At 37.4% G+C, this 10,524-nt stretch overlaps 1 non-coding gene across 1 annotated transcript; it reads right to left on the bottom strand.

The window, feature by feature from the left end:
- Positions 1–763: 763 nt before the first annotated feature.
- On the bottom strand, positions 764–836 carry Trnaa-ugc. The gene has a single exon. It is a non-coding gene; the product is annotated as a tRNA-Ala (tRNA).
- Between the last annotated feature and the right edge of the window lie 9,688 nt (positions 837–10,524).

The raw sequence follows: 10,524 nt of genomic DNA, 5'->3' as shown, positions 1-10,524 counted from the left end.
AAGTAGAAATCTAATTTTTCTAAAACATTTTAAAAGCCAGAAGCCCATTTTCTATAGAGATAAAGGCAGCAATGTTTATTAGCTCTTAGTTTATGACTTTAGAATCCTTGGTTTTTCCTTTCTCCTATTTTCCTAACTTTAACTGCCTGCTTACAATTATCACAGAGGGCATATTACATTACTATATAGCTACCAGTCACATTTAGAACATCTTCATTGACTTCCATTTATTTTTCTTGCTCTATGGCAAAACCATCACAAAAGAAAAAAATATTGCATTGTGAAACTATGGGATTGCATTAAAATCTTACAACCTTTTCCAAACAATGTTTTCCTGGAACCTAACTTTAAAATATACCTGATCAGAGGCTCAGTGCCCTCTCCAATCTAGATTCAGGTGAGTGGATTACAGAAATTCCAGGCATCTTTGATTGGGGGAGTCCCTGTACACACACACACACACACACACACACACTACACATACTACACACACTAAATACCTTGTTTATATAAGGTATTTGTAAAATTCTGTAAAAAGGGTCTGAGAGGGAATTCCAATCCTCAGTTTCCTTGGACAACAGGCATAAAAGAACACATAAATGTTTCCTTCATCCTTTCTTCCAAAGGATATGAATGTAACACATGCATAAAGACAAGGATGTTAGGGGGAGAGAACACACTATTGGGCCTGATAGGAAATGGAAAATGCAGATTAATAATCAGAGTTCATTTACTTTCTTTCTTTTTTTTTCTTTCCTTTTTTTGGTGGTACTGGGGATTGAACCCAGGGCCTTGTGCATGCAAAGCAAGCACTCTACCAACTGAGCCATATCCCCAGCCCATGTTCTCTCTGATAAGTGGATGCTGATCCATAATGGGGGGGGCATGAGAAAAATGGAGGAACTTTGATTGGACAAAGGGGAGGGAGGGAAAGGGAGGGGGCATGTGGGCAGGAAAGATGGTGGAATGAGATAGACATCATTACCCCAGGTACATGTATGACTGCACATATGGTGCGATGCTACATGAAAATATCATGTACAATCAGAGAAATGAAAACTTGTGCTGCAATTGTGTTCAATGAATCAAAACGCATTCTACTGTCATATATACCTAATTGAAATAAATAAATAAATTCAATTTTTAAAAAAGAAATTGCCTAATGGGAAAAAAAGAATCAGAGTCCAGGAGAGTAATAGACACATCTCCCCAGACATGGCTAGATCAGGGGCCAATGCCCAAGTTAAAAGGAAATGAGTTACCCATCAGTAAAAGACAATAGACAGCAAAAGGTGCCTGCAGACAAAATGCTCATACCACGTAATGCCTGAAAGCCATATAAATAGTCCCTATTCCAGTAACTGTCACTGCACAGAGAGAGGACAGAAGGGACAAAATTCTAAATTGGCTTAAAATACTGAAATGCCTCAGTTACTATGAATATCTAATATTAATTTTTTGCCTTTTGCTGTAATAAAAGTTCAAAGTTCAAATTTAGTGAACTATATGAGAATTCCACAGTTTGCACATTTATGTTTGTAACTGTAGTATTTGGTCTTGCAACCTATGCCTTGGGAGATTGAAAAGACCAACATTCAAAATAAAGTGAACTGACTCATATGTCAATGTGTTATGTGTATAGCCCAGCATGGGAATTCTGGACTGAACATAACCATTCTGTACTACTTTTCTGCCATCATCCTTTACAGAAGGATTTCTTGGTATATCTTATGCAGTGGAAAAGGCTTTGGTATAGTCTTTATCAGACAATAAATTTGGCAAGTATTATACAGACAGGTATAGGAAGGTCTGCACAGCTGAAAAGAAGTATCTCAGAAAGGAACATTGTTAGAACAGGACAAATCCCAGGCTGCCTAGCCTGATAGTGGTTTTGACCTGGCTTCCACTAATGTGACTCTTGGTGATCCTCCTAATGCTAAATCAGGAGTCATAGTGTATAGTGAAAACAACTGGGGCACCACATTCCTAAATCAATCACACTGTTTTGAAAACCCTCAAGGCCCACTATATAGAAAACCTGCTACCAACCCCTTCAACACTTAGATACAGCCTAAGGAATTATCCCAAATGATGGCAGTCAAACAGAGGGCCTCATAGACTGATTTCACAGTGTGAGCCATAGAGATGGCAGTTTTCAGTTTTTTAAAGAAAGATTTACCCAGAATTTCCTCCTCTAAGCCTTGTGCTCCAAAGCAATAACTTTGTGCTGAATCAGGTACAAGCTGGGCAGCAAAATTTTTACACAGGATTCATTCATTGGGCTCAGAATCTTTGCTTTCTTTTGAACAATGCTTTTTGTCACCCCTGCAATTATATTTACTTTTATAATATATTTTAAATGGACACTTTTATATATATATCCTTATTCTAGTAAATAGTATCTATCATTATAGATTTGCATGCTGGGTTTTATTTTCCATCTCTTAAAATAAATATCTAACAATTAAAAATGTTCATACATTACCTGAGATCATCATACACTGGGAAACAAATGATAGCATATGTTTTAGTCCAGGGCATTGTGAAGTAGAAAATGGATACCCAGCTCTAGTCCCTATCATTTTTTTAACCTAAACTTTCCCTATTTTTTAATTCACAAGGATACACATCTAATAAGGGAAAACTGTGAAATATATAGATATATAGGTCCAGCCTAATTCTTCATTTATGAAAAATTTCAAACTGTTGACCAGGAACTTCTTAGAAATGGCCAATTCTCAGGCCTCACCCTCAAGCTACTTATTTTGAAACTCTGCGGTGGAACCAGAAATCTCTGGCTAAAATGATAATCTCTGAGTTAGAGAACTTCGTGGAGAAACTAACACTTTAACAAGACCCTGAAGGCTGAGAAATATTCAGTGGAGGTAGACAAGGAAAACATCCATCTTGGATAAATGTCTGAAAAAGAGGCACAGGGGAAAGAGAACGTGTAAATATTAGGAGATGGTGAAGACACTGACTGGCATGATTCAGATGGTTTGAAAAAGAGTGTGCATTTAAAATAGGTTGGTTTGAAGGCATATCCGTTAAGAACTGAGAGCTATTTGGAATTTTATGTTTAAGGGCCCATACCTGGTTTCAAAGATTAAATAGAACCTGAATTTGAGCATATTGAAAGGCTTCCTTATGTCTTTCTTCCTAGTGCAGTGTTTCTTAAAATGTGATCTGAATCCACCAAGCATCTAAATCACCCAGACTTTGGCTAACTAAGTAGATCAAGTGGCCCCATCTTAGCTCTACAATATAGGAACATCTGTGGTATGGAAAATTAAACAGCTCTTTATGCTTAAGAGTGCTCCAGGTAATCCTTATGACTCAGTTGAGTACTGTCCTTGGGGGTCCCCAAATTGATGTATGCTGCCAATTTTCATACATCCTGCAAGCTAAGAACATTTTTACATATTTAAATGGTTGAAAAAAATGAAAAGACACTATTGTGTGACTCTTATATGGTATTCAGATGTTAGTACCCATGGAGTTTAATTTGGAACACAACCATACCAATTTATTGTTGACTGTAGCTGCTTTTGAGCTATAGCAACAGAATCTGGTAGTTGGAACAGGGACCTTATGGCCTACAAAGCTAAAAAAAAAATCTACTATTTGGCTATACACACACACACACACACACATACAGTTTACTGATCCCAGATCTAAGTGATCCACAAGATGTATGTGATTTTAGATTTACCTGATCTGCTGATGCCTATACTGGGGAGAGATACAAATGAACTCTTGTAGCTGAGATATAAATCCTAGAACCCAGCCAGTTGTGGTGGCACATGCCTACAATCCCAGTGGCACAGGAGGCTGAGGCAGGAGGATCACAAGTTCAAAGTCAGCTGCAGCAACTTATTGAGGCCCTAAGTAACTTAGCAAAAACCTGTCTCAAAATAAAATATAAAAAGGGCTGGGGATGTGGCCCAGTGGGTAAGCACCCCTTGGTTCAATCCCCAGTACCAAAAATTAAAAAAAATGAATCCTGGAACCTCCTTAGCTTTTTGGATAACAGAATTCAGTGTTGCAATGCCTAGAGATGTCAAGAAGACAGTAAGAGTGGCCCCATATGATAAGCATCTCCAAATTAGGAGCTTATGCCATAAAAAATAACTTATTTTCTCTCCTAGTGCCAGGCCTGATTATTATAGTGATGGGAAAGGGCTGAGTTGGGAAACATTGAGAAATACTGCAGTTGGAGGCATTTTTCTCTAAGGTATGAATTTGATCTGGAAATGGCTGCCTTTGAATCAGACAAGTTCAGGATGAGGTAAGTCACATGACACCATTAAATTTTCTAGAATTTTATGAACCATGATTGTTTTTGAACTTTCTACATTGACTTTAGGACTGCAAAATGAATGGCTGTTGAAAAAGGAGCTCTAGGTTAAGGAACAGGTAAACTGAAAATTCTAGAAGAAATTGAATTCTGCAGTAAGATCTCTGGTTTTTATTCTCTGGCAAGAAAAACTGTGTATCAGTATAGTTTAGGATTGGAGACAATGCTTGTCACTCCCTCACATACACACCCATATCACAGTAAGAGAGCAAGAAACACACAAGAATGCTAGAGTCCTTTTCAGGTCCACAGATCCTAGGATGTTGGTTAAGATACTAGTGTTTAGGGCTGGGGTTGTGGCTCAGTGGTAGAGTGCTCGCCTAGAATGTGTGAGGCACTGGGTTTGATTCTCAGCACTGCATATAAATAAATGAATAAAATAAAGGTCCATCAACATCTAAAAAAAATTTTAGACAGATACTAGTGTTTAATGCAAAAGTCTCAGTTACCTCATTCAACCAGGGCCACAAAGTAGATGGGGTTTTTGAGTCTCTAAGGGGTGAGCAAAAATCCTCTCCTGAAAGACACAGTGGGTCCTAGCTTTAAACTCTGTGGAATAGCTGTGGACTCCCCAGAGAAAAAGGAAACCAACACATCTGCCCCACAAAGAGCAATTAGGACTTCTGAGACAGCTCAGAGTCTCTGGTCAGGCAAAGAGACTGTAGCACAAACAGCACCAAATACTTTAAGAACTCTGCATAGAAACAAAAAAATAAAAAGATGTTCTTTTCATGTGGCAGGGTGGGGTTTCCAGGCCTGCAGTGGCCTTTCCTCATCCTGATCAGAAACAGGAGTCGCTGATGTAAAGGTCAACAGAGTGCAGAGCTTGTTTCTACCCTGGTGAGGAGAGATTTCCCTGACTGAAGGAATCTAATTGGTTGCTGATGAGTCACAGATGCTGAAATCCACAGGCAAAAGCATCTGATTGGCTGTCACTCTGTTTCAGCATTCCCAGCCCCACAAATCGGTGATGAATGGTACAGAGGGAGCAAAAGCTATCATTTGAATCAATTAATATGATGAGAAAGGGTGGGAGAAAGTACCTCTCCCACACACCTAACCTAATAGCTATTCCTGCTGCTTCACTTCCTCACTGCTGCATTATAGGAGTCCTTTAAATAGAGTCATGCAGGAGATAGGAAACTTTTTAATGCTATGTAAATGTCAACTGTTCTTATTGTTGTTTTTCTTCTGCTTACATCAGTAAGGTGAGGGTTATAAGCAAGAGGACAAATACAGAAACAGTCGTGACGAAAAGCTCAGGGAGGACTCTGGCCAACAGAAAGAATGAGGGATATGAAATAGAGCCTCTGGGACTCAATTCTAATCTTAGCCTGGTTTTGACGCTTGTCTCCAAAACCTGCAAGAGACATCTACAAGATAGATTTTCTTTCTTTCTTTCTAATCTCAGTACTATTAATTTCCACAAGTCTTTGAAGTTGGGAATCTTGGACCACACAGTGTTGTCTCTCCTACACATACTGTATCTCAAATGTTTAATTGCTAGCACATAAAAAGATAATTAACACATGTATAGGGATCACTGTGCAAAATTCATTTTGTATTCATGGCAATGCTGCAACTCAATATCCATGTTTATAAGATGAACAGACTAAAAATCAGAATGATTAGGACACTTAAAGTTTGGGGGACAGTTGGAAAGCCAGTGGGGACCCAACACCCACCTACTGATGATGGCCACACAAGGAAGCAATAACCTCCAATTGTCAAAGAGTCTAGCATTAATTTATAGACCCTGGGATATGGATTTGTCTACTAAACACTTACCAAGTCTTCTGCTTACCAATCTGTGTGTGTTAGCATTGTAACAATAGAGATGTAGATTTTAGCCTCAAGATGATAACAGTCCAGTGAGAGAAAGGGCCAGTCTCATGTGTTGGAAAAAATACATGTGGCTCTTCCCAGGGTGACATGGGAACATAGAGGGGGAGCATCTCATCAGCTCTGGAGGTTGAGAATTTCAAACAACTTTAACCTTTGTGGTTCTCAGGGTCATCATCTTCACTTGATACATTTGGCCCAGGCAGATGTCTTTAACATGATGTCCGTGGATAGATTCTCTGAAGCTCCTGAAAAATTCTATAAATTTGGTATCCAAATGTACATGTTTAAATAAGAAAATGAACAAGATCTGAAAATGTTCTCTGACTCAGAAAAGGCTAAAAATCATTAATAACGTCTCTAAGCTCTAATAGTTCTTCCATCTCTAACAATCTAGATATTTCACTAAACATCAAGCTAAGAGAGGTAGAAAGGAAAAATAAAATATGAATAACTCTTTATAGAAAATATACAAAAGTATGTAGTTATAATGACAATTTTTAATTGTCTAGATGTCCTTTTAGAAGACTTCCAATGAAAGATTTTATGATTACCAAGAGAGCATTAAAAAAAGTTTCTAACATAGGGAGTCTCTGCCATTGAGAAGTTTTACTGTAGAATTTCCAGAAAAATATAAACAAAATAAAAACCCTGAAGGTCACACCTGGGACTTCCTGAAGGTCACACCTGGGACTTCAGAATCACTTTATTTTCTGCAAAATACACTGAGATTTTTATTTACTTTGAATAAGATAATTAACCCTATACAGGCATCATGTGTCAATAAACCATGGAATCCTGATTAATTACATTGATGAAAGTTAAAGAATGCCCCAGGGAAGGTTAAGGAGCATCTGGTTGAGAATCCTTTTATAAGTCATAATTCAGTCTATTTCTGACAGTCTTCCAGGTCTCACAGGTGGAGCCTCCTAACCAGGACTTACAGACTCAGCCAAAGCATGGGGCACTTTGAGACTATAATAGAAATATTCTTAAGTCAGTGACAATTAAGGATCCCAGATCATGAACATGGATGCTTCATGCTTTTTTAAAAATTTTTTTTTAGTTGTAGATGGACATAATATCTTTATTTTATTTATTTTTATGTGGTGTTGAGGATCAAACCCAGTGCCTCACACATGCAAGACCCAGCCCCTAGGATGCTTCATGTTTTTTGAACTTGTGTCCTACTCTGAACTTAGATCAAAGTTCCATACTCTTGGCTTCAGGCTTTTCTTTAATAATTGCAAGTTTTGCCACTTGATGTGTAGAGTTCTGCTTTGGTTTTCAATGGTTGTCCTATCAGGATTCTGGAGTCTTGTTGATTTGCCACATTCCTCCTTGGTATTAAGGTCTTCAGGAGAAGCAAACTCTATCAAGCACTACTCTGTTGGAAAGCATTTGCCTTCATAAGTTAACCCCAGTTCCTTCTCCTTTATTTTGACCCAGGCTTCTCTAACTTCACTATTTGACTTGATTTATTTAGTTCCTTGGCCTCGGTTATTATCTGTGTAGCCCTTCACTGTACTTCCTGATCCCTTGTTTTGTCACTCAGGAGGTCAAATGTGGTGTCTGGTCTGTGAAACTGGAATATAGTACAATGCCAAACAGTATGTGAGAAAACAATACATTATGAAGAAAGACTAGGATTTACCATATTAAAAAAGATCAAAAGCAAATTCAAGATGTTTAGAAATCAGTAGATTTATCTTAAACCAGGAAGTGAATGAGGAAAAGCTTAGGGAAACCAGCATTAAAAATGCAGAATGGTTAACAAATCATTACTGGTTTATAAAAAGAAGTCCAAACTTGGCTAGTGGGTGTTACTTTAATAAGTACAATTCAAGAAGCAAGATAAATGCAAATTAAGGTGCCTCATTTATTTCACATAAAAGCTAAATGCCATTCTACCCAATAGATTAATATGTGATGACAATCATGTACACATTTACACAGCATTAAATAAATGGCTTGAGAGCAATTACAGTGTTGAAAACCAAGAATGATGGATAGAAATCACTGTCAGATGATGCAAGCTCAGGACTTGAATGCTGAAAAGACCATTATTTGTTGGCAACTATTCATCTGTTGGCTGAATGGTAGCAGAATATGTAACTTTCCAAGTAAAAGATTTGCAGTTGGAAATGGGGAGAGTTGCTTGTGCCTCAAGTTTGGTAAAAAGCAATATTTGAAAGTTGACAGCCTCTATTTGATGTCCTTAGAATAAAAACTAGCAGGAAGAAGGGGCTTTCTGCAAGGGTGAACTTTACTAGGATTAGTAAAAAAGGAATAGATTTACCCCAAATAATTTATAGAATTTATTAAAGAAAGGGCACATGAGACAACACTGAATATTCAGAAGCAGACTGGATAAATGAAACATCAGATTCTGGAACCAAATCAATCATTAACCAGTTCTGTAATATTAGAGTACCTGAAGTCTCAGTTTCCCCATCTGTAGCTGCAAATACTTGGTCAGTGTACTCTGCAGGCACCTCCCAACTCTAAAAGTTTATAGTTATATATAATTCTGTGACAGATGTGCAAATTCTGTTTGGTGATTTGTGTTCATCCTTGGGTTGCTACCTCTTCCCACACCAGCACACAATTGAAATACTTATTTTCTAATTATTCCTCTTTTCAATTCTTCATTGGATTCCTCCATTTTAGTAACTACACTCCCACTCTGGAACTACTGCTTTGTGTCTGCTGGGAAAAATAATTCACCCTGAGAAATTATTGGACAAATGAGTCACCTTTCCTACAAGTATTGATTTTTTTCCAAAGATGATCAGGAGGAAAGGCCATGCATAACACAAAAAAGGTGAGTGGCCTATGCAAACAATTCAGTCATCAGAGACAAATGACTGAGAAGAGCAATTATTGAGAGGAAATCATCCAGAGGACACTTCTACTATCATCTATAAAGAGTTTGTTGTTGTATAAAATCCTACATTTAATAGCTTATTGTTATATAGTTCTGTGAATGGCATGTGAATCCTATTTAGTACCTTTGGACTTGTTTCTTCTACATTATGTTCCAGAGCCTGAACCCTAGTGTCTGCATTGGTTTAGCAGTGACTAATGTTTACATAGGCATATAAAAGGAATTTTTATTTAAATAATAGTGGCAGAATAGGGAAAGTATAAAACTGCAAGAGAGTTGAGAATTCATATACCATTTACAAAGGTCATAGAAGAAATTTACAGGGAATGAAACAGACCAAGTTATGCTATGTGCATTTGTGAATAATCACAGTGAATCCCACTATTATGTATAATTATAATGTCCCAATGACAATTACTAACATAAATAACTAAATAAATACAAAATAGAGGCATTACTCAAACAACAGATATTGTTAATTACCTGTGATGTGCTTGGTACAATTCTAGGCACTGATGCTGTAAGTAATAATCCAGAAGAAGATTCCTGCTCTCATGAAACTTATACATGGGTAGAGGAAAGAAATTAATCAAGAGAAATATATAAAATATGGGGTGTGTTGAATAGTGATGAATGAAGGAAATAAAGATATAAAGCATTTACAGTAGCCATTTTAGTTAGAGAAGAAGGTTTTTCTTGAGATTGTGATTTTTGTGGAAAGACTTGGGAGTGAATCCTGCATAGTACCAAGAAGAGCATTCTAGGCATTGGGAAAAGACAGTACAAAGGCATTATGGTATGTTCAGGAAAGCAGTCTGCCTGGTATGTTTGGTGAACACCATGCTTCTTTTGTTTGAAGAAAAGCATAGAAGCCACTATGGCTGTCAAAAATTGAGTAAAGGAAAAGAGACAGATATAGAGGTCAGAGAAGTAAGTCACATAGTGTGACTTAGAAATATTAAGGCAAATATCAAAATAAATACCTACATTTTTACTATGGCTGCCTCCAAAGAACATAACAGTTACATGGGAAAATGACAGCAGGGTTCTTGCTGCTATTGTTATTATAAGCCTTTCAGCACTGAAATTATGTTTTTAAATGTCTGAGTAAAAATTAAAATAAGTTTTTTTTAAATGCATACAATTATGTGCAGACAACAATGTGGCAGAAAATGTGCTGTAGGAGTTTAAGCTATGGATGAGCCCTAAAAGCTGTACTTTTGGAAATTCTTCTCAGCACGTATAAAACTTGCCCTGGGTCTTGAAGGGAGGCTATTATCTAGATAGATGGAAAGGAGACTGTCACCACAGGACTCCAACAAAAGCCCTGGGAGATCATGTAGCCTAGCTCCCTCATCTACCTAGCTATGCAAAAGATAAGGATATTTAGAATTGAATAAAAGAATTTGCAAGGTCTCACATCTTGTAACTGGTGCAA

The sequence above is a fragment of the Marmota marmota genome, unplaced genomic scaffold (assembly GCF_001458135.2).
Source record: "Marmota marmota marmota unplaced genomic scaffold, marMar, whole genome shotgun sequence".
NCBI classification, from domain to species: Eukaryota; Metazoa; Chordata; class Mammalia; order Rodentia; family Sciuridae; genus Marmota; species Marmota marmota.
The sequence above is the reverse complement of the archived record's forward strand: the minus strand, read 5'-3'. Positions and strand labels throughout refer to the sequence as shown.